Here is a 14545-nt window from a genome sequence, read left to right as displayed (position 1 = left end):
TTGTTGAACTATTCAAATACAGACAAGCGTCTTAGTGTATGATATAAATGGCAGTCGTAAATCACAGTATTCAAATACAGACACGCTTCTTAGTGTATGATGTAAATGACAGTCGTCAATGTGCTTTATTGACGAACATGCCATTAATACATCAATCAATACAAATAAGCAAATACATGATATTTGATATTTTAACAGGTTTGTCCGAACTAATGTTGTATGCGAATAACACTTTTATTGTTATTTTAGCTAACTATGACCATTACTTTGATCCAACTGTCCCCAAAATTCAATCCCAAGCTAAGAATGCATTAAAGCAACCTTTACACAAAATGTTAATGCAAGACCTTCTTCCAAACTTATTTATTCGCTGACTATTTGTTTCTTGTTTTGTGTACAGATAACTTGCTCTTCACCTGTATAGCCCAACATAAAATTCAAAACTTTGTCGGCATGTACACTACCTACCGAAATGAATGAAATACCTCTATCCAAACTGAAGCTATAGGGAGTATTCCATTATTATATTTTGTATAACATTGACCTTGACATTTATCCGAAGCACATCCGCATACAATTATAACAAAGCTTCATTTGTCAATGCAATCTTAAGATATGGATCAGAAAGCAAACATTTGCTGTTTTTGCATATTAATAAAATATAACATGTATCCAACTGGCCCTAAATCAATAACAAACTTTCCTTTCATGTTAGCTACCGACAGATCAAACGTCAGTAAAATTTGTAATTCAAAAACAAAAAAAATCTCGAACACGCCCGCCCGATCACCATACCACAATCTTTGAATCAGGATTTTAAACTTCGCGAAATACGTAAACAAAAAGACAAACAAGATTAATTATATACCTGATAATGCATGTATTTAAAATATCTATCATCTGAGTGTTTGCATAAGGTAATATTAAATTTCTTCTTAAGGCATTTAAATAAAAACATAAAGACACATATTTGACAAAATATGAAATGCAGATAGAATTTCAAGCAGCAAAATCATTTTAATTAAGTGATGCGAGGATGCTTTTGTACTTAACATAAAGAGATTTTATTATCAAGAATACATTTACAACATAAAACAAACTGAGAGAAAAGACACCATAAGAACGAACATTTAAATAATGATAAATATATAAATTCTACACAATATAGTTTTATGAATGTGCAGTTTTAGTATATGCATTTTTTTCTTTCAAAATAAATTCTTTGTTTCAATATATACTATTTGTGCATACTACAGATTTTATATATACATTAAGCCATACTATATAAATTCATTTATAGTGACTGGTATTGAAGTTAAGTGTAAAATAAAATGCGTAATACACCAGTGCTGTCTAGTATTAAACCATTTAATTATTAACATGATCTAAGTCTTTAGTACAATTTTGCAGTAGCCTCCCATTAATAGTTTTATTATTACTTTACAGTACTGCCCCTGGATTTTGTTCACGTCATTGTGTATTCGCTTGTCAATTACGTCATAACTCTTTCTCTTTTCCTTGGTACATGGATTTTTTGACGTCATACGATCAACTTTCCAGTTGTAAGCTACATGCATAGGTCATTGGGTTTATAACGTTCAATTTTATTTATATTTTCTCTCTGATAGGCGTTTCTTTTTTGATTTAATTATTATTAATTTAATTTTTAGCAGTCACATAAACAACCAAGCAATTTAATATGGAATTTTTACACCCATTATTGCTGCTTCTTCCTGTTTTTGCGCGATGATTATCTGAAATATTAACTTAATGACGCTTTATTCTTAAATCTTTTTCTATAAAGAAGGAATGTAGTTGACACTTGTTTGTAGTTTCATTTTATCGTTCGTCAAAAAGTTGTAACTCTGTTGCTCTGGTATCTTCAATACCATTGAGTAATTAAATTGTAATTAAATTGAATGCGTTTTAATTCCCTTTTATTATTGTTTTATTTAAGTTACAATGCTATGACGTTAAATATTATTTACACTTAAATGTATTATGAATATTGCTGGGCCAAGTGTGAGGTTGAGCGCTCTATAACCGGTTTAAACCCCCAATGCTTTGCATTGACCGTTCCAAGGCGGTGACCCCAGCTTTATTTATATTTTGTGTTTATGATGGTTTGTATTGTGCTGTATTGTACTGTTTTGTACTGTTTTGGCAATCGGTCACTTGCCTTAAATAAAGGACCAGCTAATTGTTTTCAATGAGAATTCAATACTGCTCCAGCAGCTGGAGTTTCACTTCTTTATATTGCTGTTCAATATTAAAACATTCAATTATCTACATAATTTAAGTTAAATGCTCTGACAAACACTTGCCATACTTCTCATTAAGTAAGTTATATATCAAAAAACAAAATCAACGCGCAGCTGTTAAATTGAAATTAAAATAAACAGTAAAATTGGTATGTGGATAAATTATGTTAAGTTTATAGCTGTACAACTTTGGGCCGATTTTCGGCCCCGTTTTCAATATATTCTCTAGGACTGTAAACATTTGAAGTTTCCAAAAGACATAGTTTAATCCAAAGAAACATTATATCTCCCTATGAAACTACTTGTGTAGAATCGTATACAATTTGACGTTACATACACAATCAACAAACTGAATTCACAATTTGTCTCAAACCTATGCGTTTTCCTGATCCACAATAAATCCTTGTAAGAGGGCGTGACTATACATTCTGAGTCGAAACATCAAATCAACTTATGTTAGTGGTACAATATCTTCAACAAATTTGTATTGCGTGTCCAAGATGGGCTTGACTGATAACGTTAACAAACAAACTGCCTTCTGTAAGGCCAGAAATAAATTATAACACATAGAATACTCGAACAATGTAGACAATACTTAGCAGATACATACTATCTAAGATCGGACAGACGGAAAGCAGAATGGACGACAAGATACATATCACAATGAGAAAACATTAGATATGACAATGAACAGAAACGCAAGGTGTACTTTTATATTGGAAATTATATTCATACCTGGCTTCTATTCAGTGCATGATTATGATAATTAAAGAAACCAAACGACGCCTGTGAAAAATAATTTTAGTAATCGCAATACAAACATGCATTTTCTCACAAAAACGTTTTCAAACGGGAAACCAAAAGCAATATCAACAACATGTATACAACTCACAAGTCAATAAAGGAAGTTCTAATGAAGTGATTATAAAAACAATACACACATGCGTTCAGGTAAAAATAATATTTTCCAAATACATTTTTGAAAATATCTACGAATAATACGCAATTACTATTTGAGCAAAAATACTAGAACAAAACATAACTGATTTGATTTTTATTATGTGTTCAATAACGCAGCATGTACTTATTTGTTACAACTGCTTATTTTGTACTTGCGTTAAAACTTACTATAACCAGTAATACAAGTTCATCCGTAAAACAAATAGGTTATTTTTCATCTGTATTAAAGCATTTTAATATCAGTTACATCACACATCACCAATTAAACGCAGTACATGTATGCATATTAAAAAATTGCGTTTTGATGAATTTCATTTTACCGACGTAAAATTAGTAAGTTTACTTCTATGTTCTAAAAGCATACCCATACATATTAAATATATAACCAATACAAATAACACACCATGTACTCAAACATCATTCGTAGAAAACATACTTTCAAAACAAAACAGAACGAACAAAATATTTTGCAAACTACAAATTAAAAAACCTGTAGAAAACTCCCAAAATCTAAATAAATGGCAAATCCTTCTTCGAGAACAAAAATTTAATTGGATACAAATATGTATCATGCCATATAAAACAACTATAAATAGCACACTGAAAATTGTTCAATATAAATATGTGTACAGAATCATAGCTACAAATAAATTTTGAATGCAACCTATCCAACGCAAATTGTATGTGATATATGCGGCAAACATATTGAAACAATAGAACACCTTTTCTGGGTGTGTAAACATATTCAAACTGTATGGAACCAATTGACAACAGTTCTAGAGAAACAACAATTACAAGTAAAATTGTCTCTCTTAAATATCAGTTTTCGGTGTAAATACTTTTAAAATACCAGAAATTAATAACACTGTGACTACATTATTATATTAATGAAATATTTCATTTTCAGCATGAAAAAAACACCTACTTTCAACTGTTTTATAAATTATTCAACTAAAGATCCATATTGAAAAAGAAATAGCCCTAAACGAGGATACACTTCATATTGTTGAACAAAAAGGGAAACACATGAAACTTTCATAATCTAGTCCATTTGTTTATTGACCTCACTTAATGCAACGCATCTATAGTTTGTTTAATTATTTTATATATTTAAAAAACAGAAACAACATCTATCACAAACAAAAAAAGCAAAAAACCCACAAACCAATACCATTTTAATCTAAAGAAAAACACAAAGTTAAAAAATATATAAATTCTAGCGTATCTTGTAAAATATGTTTGACATTGTTATAGCTCCTTGCTATTATAGCTTATGCACATGTTTACATAATAGATTTTATATTGAATAAAAAAAAGTTGACTTCTATATCAGCCAAATATTTTAGATAGTAAACAGTTGTTTACTTTAAACACGATTTACAAATATATGTCACTGCAAAATTTTAAGTATAGCAAAGAAACCAAACTCACTGGCAATACTTTACAAAATGCAAAAATAAATGTGCAACAGTTAAAACAACACAATATTATTTTGAAGCAACAAATATTACAAAATTGTAAAGAATATATATACAAACACATGAACAATTACACCCTTTAAAAGATATGTATCTGCTTATGATCATAATGAGTTTGTCTCATATAAAGTGTGTAACAATAGCCTTATTAAAAAGGTTGATGTAATTTTTGCAGGTGTAATAAAGTATGTACATAAAACAATATAACATGTCAAGTAAATTATAAAGTCGCCATTTTTTTATTTAAATCGTGGCACTCACATGACAGTTATTTACTGTTCAAGGCATATAAAAATGATTAAACATGGTCCCATTTTAAAAATGTTTAATTTCGGTTGTTTAAACTGGCACTTTATATTTGTTTAATTAGTAGGGACATGTTTTACGTATATGGTCCACACAAGTAATCGATTCTTCAGTTCGTGATTCGTTCTACTGTTCAAGGACACTTTACTGTGATATGTCTTAATTGTTTTCTCGTTATGTTCTTTAGGTTTGACGCGTGTTGAATCCGAGGTTTCGGTTTGCTGATCTACTGTTGATGGCTCAGATATCAGCTGCTGCGAAAGAGTCATTCTTGATGTCTGGCCTGCAAGCTGTTGGAGTGTCCGGTCGGTAGTTTATTCGTCTGGCTTCCTGTATATCGGATTTTGCGGTAGAAGTGTATTACGGGTATTTTTGTGTCTTTGTATCACAGCTGTCTGTTGGCTCTGGTATTCTAAGTGTACATGACTCATAGAAACGATGTTTTCATCTGACAAGAGAGTTTCGCCTTTGTTCAGCAGTGTTGTTTCGCTATGCGTGATGTGTGAAGGTTTATTTATTTCGTCGCCTTTCTGGAATGATTATTGTTTATCCTTTTCTTTTTGAAGTAGTTGTAAGTCAGTCCGGATCGCTGGTGCTACAGGAGTCTGAACATTCTGAGTAGGTGTTACCTCTTGGGGAGCTGCATTTTCATTTACGTCGGCTTGCCATTGAGTCCCAGTATTTTCTGATGATATTGGAGCGGATGATGCCATGGGGTCCGCATGAGACTGACTATTTTGAGCAGGCGTTACCTCTTTAAGAGCTGTGTTTTCATTTGCGCCTTCTGGGTACGGCACAAGCAGAGCTTGTCTGTTTCTATTTCTTTGAAATTTTCTGTAAGTTTTTTGTGATATCATTTCTTTGATAAATAATGTTAAGAGGACCCAATTGATGACGTCGTTACAGTCGATAATATAACCGTCATTAAGTGTACTAGGCACGACGGCGCCTTTCTCACTGATGACTGTAATCATTCGTGCACGTCTTTCGACGTCTGAAAAATTGTATTTGGAAAAATTAAAATAAACAAGATGTGTTGGTGAAAAATCCCCCATATATATGACCATTGACCTTGAAGGATGAACTTGACCTTGACCTTTTACCACTCCAAATGTGCAGCTCGATGAGATACACATGCATGCCAAATATGAAGTTGCTATCTTCAATATTGCAAACGTTATGGCAAATGTTAAAGTTTGACGCAAACCAACAAACAAAGCAGCAAACCAACAAACCATCAGGCAGGGCAAAAACAATATGTCCCCCACTACTATAGGTTTAATGTTATCTTGAAAACATTAAGCATTTGATAAAGTGTGATAATCACATGCATCCATTTTTTTAAAAACAATACCTATTTGGTTATGGAACGCGAAAACACAGCACATAAAATTGACAATTCATTCTTATCTATCAATATCACAAAACATCTAGCAATATTTAAACCTGTTGAAAATCCTTGTGCAAACCGTTCTATGAAGACGAAAAATCTGCTTTGAAGAAACGTCCTTGATAGCACTACAATCACTCTTCGGCAACTGAAAACGAAAAACGAGAAAAACACAACATAATTTGTTTTTGCAGATTTGCATAATTATTGTGATTTACGTTCCAATTTTGTTTCTCATGTTTTCGCAATATAAGAATATTTATCCATATTTCAAAAATATACATATCAATGCATGGGTCAGAAGTTTAAAACAGGGCGTGATCAGTCGCATCACAATTCAAGAAAAGGATATGTAACTGCAAATATTGTTGGACATTAATTATGCAATATTTTGTATACATATGACATTGAAAACATACATAATACTTTTGTCAGCAACTTTAAAAACGTCCAATTGATAACTTGCTCCAGATTTATTACCAAAGTAAATTTTGAAATAATTAATTTGAGTTTCATACTACGCATCTCTTCTGAAACATTTAAATAGTAGTCTTGTTATAAAATGATTTCTGTTCGTTTAAACACATAGCTGCAACATGGGCCAGTATTCTTTTATTAACCTGTGTGATCATTTTCAAATATTCTATTGGATAAATCTTAATCTTTTAATTTCATTCGTTCTCATGAAGTATCATCCGATTTCAAGAAAGTTTCAGTTATATTGAAATCTCTAGTCGCAAGGGAATGGGTAGCCTTTACCTCGATTGCGGAAATTGTAAAAGGTTGTGAAACTGTTCGGAACGGTTAAGTTCTTTCGAGCCTCAGGTAGCTCTTTTTTGCTGTCTTGTTTTATTTCCGAATAAATTGACCTTGATAATATACCCTTTTTATTAATATTTAATTTATTTTCAGCTGATTGTTTTTATAAAAGATGTCTTCTGATAATATCAGACAAGCTATGTTTCAAATACATCTGCAACAATAATTACCTGGACTCGTCATCATTTACGAGAAATGAATACGATGCAATGTATACGATAAGAGTTTGTTTGGAGACCACTCGTTCTGATAACGCGAGGACCATGATTTGACAAATCGTTTTATGCAAGGGTTTTTTAAACGGTATATTTATGTAAGGGCAAAAAAGGAAGATTTTGTGTGCGGCACGGCAGCTTAATCAAAGGACCACTCTTCCCGATAGCGAGATTTCCATGGTTTGAGTCTCAGACTCGCTGCACAATGTCTAGCCCTCTTCTGTATAGCAGCAAACGTGGGACTTTGGCACTTGCATGTCCCAAAAGACTGTGACCTTGTCGTGATAGACTTTAAAATGTGACTTGAATTCGAGAACGAACTTAACTTGCTTGAGGGAACGTTTCGAACCGACTTAAAACGTTTGTCCGTTGACGTTTTGTATAAGAAGCCACATTAACTTACCCGTTAGAGCATTCGCATTTTGTTTTCGAGAAGTCTAAGATTCCAGTGCATTACTGAAAACCTCCAAACGGCGACACGTATCTGTATTAAAGTGTGTTTTTCTTTTCGATTAATACTTTACTTTTCGCCCTAAATTTAAGTGTTCACTAGTTCATGATAAATGATATGTTACTCTATTGAATGATTCGATTACAATATATGGCTTATACATACAATTTTTAACGGTTTATTACTTCATTTTTGTTTATTAAAAAAACGCAGAAAATTCATTAAAAATGTTGCATCTTTCGACAAAAATATTTCAGTCGACCTCATATTTCAATGCGTATCATATTAGAACCGGGTTTTTAAGCGATGACGGCATGGACCGTGTCATTGATAATAACAATGCTCAAATGTGTGAGGAAATAGTTTACGTATTTGAAATTGTGTTAGATTTAGTAATCATGATTTAATACAGTTTTTTTTTCAAATGATGTTTTATTTTCGATATGTCTTACATATTCTATAATCACGAAAACATACATAAAACTGTCAATTTGTAAAACAGCGTGAATATATCGGCTTGAATAAATACAACAATGCAATACAATAAATACAACTTAATCTCGTACTGATGTGCAGCATTTGAATGGCGTTATTCTGACTCATATGAATGTGTGTATCTTAACAATGAATACAACTGAAAGAACAACTCTCCGTTATGTGTCCCCACCTTCTCTCAATTTCGCCAGCAATGGTGATGTATTCGTATGCACCCGTTGGATCATCGCGACCAGGGACATAGAGTCGAAGTCCTCTCCTAACTTCTAGCTCCTCAATCAGGTCTTGTACGAACCGCGTGTCCTCGCGGTCGTCTTGATTGTGACACACAAAAGCGTCGTACTCAAAATTCTGACTGCAGTCAGCATCATCTTCTTTTTGGAAAATATGACATATTATTATAGGTGAACAGTTTAAATACTTCAAATAAGTTGTTCTTGTTAACACCACAATGGTATATTGAAATACATAATCTTACTGTTTTATGGCTCAAAGCAGATGGTGAACTACGTTTTTTATATTATAACTGACGCACAACAAACATATGCCATATTAAGCAACATTGCTATAAAATAAAAAACTTTCTTTCATAAATCTGATACGTGCGTCTATCAACGTCAATTAATGATACAACTCATTGATTGTACTTAATGAAGTTTGACATTTGTGAACTATCTAGACACGTCGATGTATTCAATACATCAAATGGAAACTTAACAGCGGTAAATCATTTCTGTTTTTTTGCTAAATATTTGACAAATATGGCTATGCCTTCTCACTTTTTCAGGATAATCGTCAGTCATAACGGACCGACATGTATTATAGAAAGTCAACCTCTAAATTATATTATTCCCTTTCAGTTTTACACTACAGCAATTGTTACGAATTTTGAGATTTTTATTATTGTTATTTCCCAGTCACCTAGGGAACTTACCTTCAGGGCTGTACGGCAAACTGTTATCCCCTTTAACACAGAATGTGATTTAAGATAAGCTCATATAAACATTCCAAATTATGTAAGTAATATTAATTTGAGTACATACTCAGTATACATACAATAATTTTATTTATTTATATTAGACAAGTTGCATTATTAAATCGATTACTTAAGCGGGTTAAGTCTACAGTTTTAAATCATTGCTGTATACTCGTTCCAAAACAAATACTGTCTACAGGGTCTGGTAAATTCAAAATTAATACTTTCCCAACATTGTTAATAACCGTCCAGTCAAACAGAAAGGTTTGACGCTCGCTATGTTTACCTATAAGAAGGCCAGTATTCTTGATCTCCCTCTTTTACTGGCTTGGCTCGTAGGGTGAAAGACATTTACAGAGACTGCCGTTTCATCGTATTTCGAATTAAAGGGCTCATTATATGCAGTGTTTTCACGGCAAAAGCTATGTCACTAAACTTTGATACGTTCATTTTGTACTAGCACTCATAAGTTCGAATAATGAAATGGTATATATTTAAAGTTCTACCAATCATCTCGAGGAAAAAATTGTGTTCGTTCTCAAATTAAATGCGCAATATAATTTACACAATAATAGTAGTATATATTTATATATTTTAGGAGTGGCGTCTTTTCTTTGTCGTAGCTTTGTAACGACAATATAGTCTGACATTTCATTACTGTATGTTTACGTTTTAGGTTAGATATGAGAAACGATTTCTTTCAAAATAAAAATTATTAGTTTTTAATGTATATGATACAATAAGAACGTGCGTAACTACTCTCCATCAGCAAGGGTACCGCAATAATAACACTTGTCATTTTAATTCTTACCAGTTCAATACGATGACATTTAGTTATGGGATACAGTTTTACTCAAACATTACGTCGGCAGAAATTTGTATGTTGCATTTTATCTTAGTGTTCCGTTATTCTCTTATTTCAGCTCCGTAAGATTAACTTGCGAGGCGAGTTTGGCATGTTTTGTCTGCGTCTATGTCCTACAAAGTGTAGACGTAAAATATATTTATCCATATAAGATGAAGAAAACTATATCTGGTAACGTAAAACTTTCTTGTTCATATTGACGAAAAGGGCGACAGTTTATGTTCACCATGACTTTTGATTTTTTGGTGTTAAGTTGCCAACCAGTTTCATTACAAAATGTATTTATAAGGTTGATGTATCTTTGTTGATTAACACTTACGATGTATATCCCACTCCGCATATGAAAATCGGTCTTCACAAAAACATAAATGCTTCATGGGACTTGTTTTCTATGATACTTAATAACCTTGTTTGGAGTTTATACTTATGCACTTTATGATGTCGAAGACGTTAATTGCAAATACTTTTCGGAGATGTTGTGCAGACTGGCTTGAGGCCCATGCCGAAGTTAAATAGTTCGATTAGTTCTGCATTTAAGAGCATGTCACAATTAGCTTCCGGAAATTTATTAAAGTAAAACAAAAAAATTAAAATAAAACATCTTTAATTGGAACACTGTGTGGAAGTTTCATTTGATACCAAAATATGTTAACGTGGGCAGCTGTTAAATACGAACAGCAGTCCTCAATTGACTGATCACTTTATTAGCGTCACAACATTGTTCACGGAAATGTTTCATCGCCAGTTGAAAATGGAGATGGGCATCGTTTTCGTCACATTATCTCGTTTGTTATGCATTTTGGTGTACTATTCTAAATCGAATACGCTGGTGATTGCACACTGTCAATCTTTATATTGGGAAGTGAGTTAAATTTAAGTAAATTCAATTAGGGGACTTTACGCCAGCAGTGCACGTGAACAGCTCGCTATGTAAGACTACCGTACATATCGGCGAGCATTTTTGCTTTTAATCGCATTAAGCAAGAAGGAAGAACCCACACTAATAATTCACTAAGTATTTATTAATAAAAGCGACGTCATTTTAAATTGTTTTCAGGTGTAGACGACACAGAAACGCGCGTTGTTTTTGAAACAGGAGCAGAATTAGTATAAATTTAAATAAGTGTAATGATATAGAACCAAATAACTATAAACGTATAGTAAAATCAAACATTTGTTTGGATAAGTGTTGGTTATTTGGATATAAGCCAACTGTGTTTTGTTCTCAACTTCATGGTTTTATTCCTGCGCATAGGAACTACAAATCGTTGCTTATAACTACAATAGCTATCATATAACCAACACTTATAATTTGGTAATAACAAAGCACTTAGATCTTTCTGCATCTTAGTTTAGTTGGTACCGTTTGAAGAAACCTCACTGTGTAAGTACGCTGTTTTAAGATCGTTTTATATTGCTTTTGCCAAGCAATTAAGTACATAAGTTGGTTAGGCAATCAGGTACATAAGTTTTTTACCAAAATTATAATGACACCTTTGGAATCTATGGATTGTGTGACATTGTATTATTTTACAAATGCTCTTACAAAACCGCTTAATGCAAGTTTAATTGTATTATGTTATAAACCACAATGGATAAATCATTAGTAAACGGATGAAACTTGATCTGCAAACTAAGATCAGCAATATAAACAAGGGCTTACCCAATACAGACGAGCCGATTGACGGACAACATAACGACGAACAGACACATACCCTTCAAATTCAACAGCAGCAAAACACATTCCAACATAATATAAGCGGTTACTCATACCAATAAAAGTATATATGATTACACGGATGTCCGCTGCTGTGCCGCTGTAAGAATATCTTTTGCGTAATAATATATTTGCAGGCAACCATGAGAAAAATTAAGGCAATTGAACTTAATGGTAATGCGATATTACATAACGGGTCTGACATTTCAGACTTCAAAAAAACAAACAAGTGTATTGGGGATTCCAAATCTTAACTATATTGGGGATTCTAAATCTGAAATGGTTGAGACTTCTCACCAGAGACATGTTAACAAATGTTCGTATGCCTTGTAGAAATCATTTAATCAAGTTGTAATCCAAATTGGAATATGTGGAGTAATGGAAAATATGATGATAACAAGGATAAATAGCATTCAACTATTATGAACACATGTGCGTGATTCTAGAACCAAGAGCCAACTTAATAACACAACTCAAGGCAGGCTTTTGAAACTGTTACGTAGTCAAAACAATAGGTCGGCTTTGCTTGTTTGTGCTAAAGTATCGATATAAAACGTACAACTACTTTATATTCTTTACGATTTCAATTGATGATTATCAATGAAAGGCAATACTTTTTTCACATTGCTTTATTCAGGAGTATTATGAAGCTTGTTTTATTATAAAAACAAATTCCCTTGTTGCCGAACTGTAAACCCTTATTTGAAACAATTAACCTTTTCTAAACAATTTAAATCATGCCACCTTTTGACACTTTGAAATCTGTCAAACAACTCATCGGTTACCTGCCCTATCGGTATGCAGTATCCACATGTATCATAAATTAGTCTCTATCTGTACCGATCTCGTTTGTTTTATTTGTTATATACAGTTTTCCGTTTTTAATGCAACTGGTGGTTATTGAATGCTTGCACTATGAAAGCATGCACTTAATTGTCCTACTGGTGTATCTCATTTACGGGATTACGAATGTATCAGTGTAATTTAATGCAAACAAAGAGGTTGGGAAATGTCGATACTGTAACGTTCTGTTTAAATCATCACAGACTTAAACATAACTTTAAAAAATACCACACATCAATGTGTGCTAAATACAAGAATCATTATATTATAATGATTATTTGTTGTTATAATATACTTATCTTGTAATATACTGTTGTAACATAGTTATTTATTGACTATTGTTAACAAAACGCCGACCTAGGGAATGGCTATGCATACAAAGGTTAACTAAATGTACTGATATGCCATGAGTTTTTCAATAGTGCTTCAATAAACATTTAAAGTTTTGCCCTCAATTCTATATACCTTAAAATTGCGAATTCCTTAAATTTTTATATAAATTATGAGTGCTGCAAAAATGACACCTTGAATTAATAGAATACGATTGTTTGTAAATTATACATGCATTTATTATTTATCTTAAATGATATTGTTGTGTTTCCGAAACAAGGTGTCGAATATATATATATTTATTTATTTATTTATTTTTTGACACACTGCTATGTTATTTTGCAAAGAGTGAAAACAAGAGTGGAGACGCTAGGTTTAATAATAAGAGAGTGGTAGGTTTGATAAAAAAATAATCAAAAGGCCCGAAATGTTTGACTGATTTGATATATGTCCGAAAATAAGAAAACGGTTGAAAGAGATTAATAATAAGATTAAAATGAAACATCATATGATGTAACGGATATAGGCAAGATTCTTGTAATGAGTTGTTGCAAAGTTTTCTTATTATGGTGATCTATTATATCGTCTAAAAAAGCAATTTCTTTTCTGAGATAGTTTTGATTCTTAGAGCATTTGTGAAGGTCTCAATATTTGTCTTTTCCTCTTTTGATTGGTAATAAATATGTAAGACTTCATAAGGATAATTATATAGTTTATCACTTGATTATAAGTGCCTCATGTTTTAGTTCCAAAAAAAAACAATATCATTTACATTCAGTTCTATGTGTAATTGTTTACTATTTAATAACAATGTCAGCTCCCACCATTTGGGTTGTACAGAAATACATTCATATAAAACATGTAATATATTTATTAAGCATAATACTGTTCAAATGCGTTCCAAACAATGTTTCTATTTTACCCGCCTCCAGTAGTATTTTAAATATCGCAGAGAAAACACGTACTACGTTATGGCATTTCATTCATTACAATAATGCTTATAGTTCTTATTTTTACGCGCCGACGAAAAGTATCACAGTAACAACATTTTATAAATAGAACAATTATGATTGACTTAGATTGTAAAAATAAAAAGAGAGCTATATTAAACCACAATGAACAAGTAGTGAGGACGTTCGTAGCAGACGTTAATATTATTCCCCTCTGTGTCAATACACATGTGTAAATAATTGTATCCCGCATTGTCTCATTTGACCCCAAATGCCTGAATAAAAAAACTAATTAGAGAGCAGATTTACTATTTTCACATCTAGACCGTGTATTTAATAAAATACACGTTTCCTTACAACTGTATAAGATCTATTCAAACAGAGGAGTGTTATTATCCTTGACCGATGATTTGAAAAATAAACGTTGATCTAGAAAACTAATGATAACACTTACGAACTTTTCCAGCGCTTGGAAATTTATTTTATGGG

General features: G+C 32.2%; 1 long non-coding RNA gene across 2 annotated transcripts; it reads right to left on the bottom strand.

Moving 5' to 3' along the window:
- Positions 1-1309: 1309 nt before the first annotated feature.
- LOC127854032 (uncharacterized) lies at positions 1310-13334 on the bottom strand. 2 transcript variants are annotated; one of them, XR_008036887.1, is made up of 4 exons: positions 9310-13334; positions 8548-8746; positions 6452-6543; positions 1310-5999 (listed from the first exon to the last, which is right to left on the bottom strand). It is a non-coding gene; the product is annotated as an uncharacterized LOC127854032 (long non-coding RNA). The 2 variants fall into 2 exon arrangements; XR_008036886.1 differs by having other exon boundaries at positions 8548-8749; positions 9310-13331.
- Positions 13335-14545: the final 1211 nt, after the last annotated feature.

Source organism: Dreissena polymorpha, chromosome 12, assembly GCF_020536995.1.
Source record: "Dreissena polymorpha isolate Duluth1 chromosome 12, UMN_Dpol_1.0, whole genome shotgun sequence".
Classification (NCBI taxonomy): Eukaryota; Metazoa; Mollusca; class Bivalvia; order Myida; family Dreissenidae; genus Dreissena; species Dreissena polymorpha.
The sequence above is the reverse complement of the archived record's forward strand: the minus strand, read 5'-3'. Positions and strand labels throughout refer to the sequence as shown.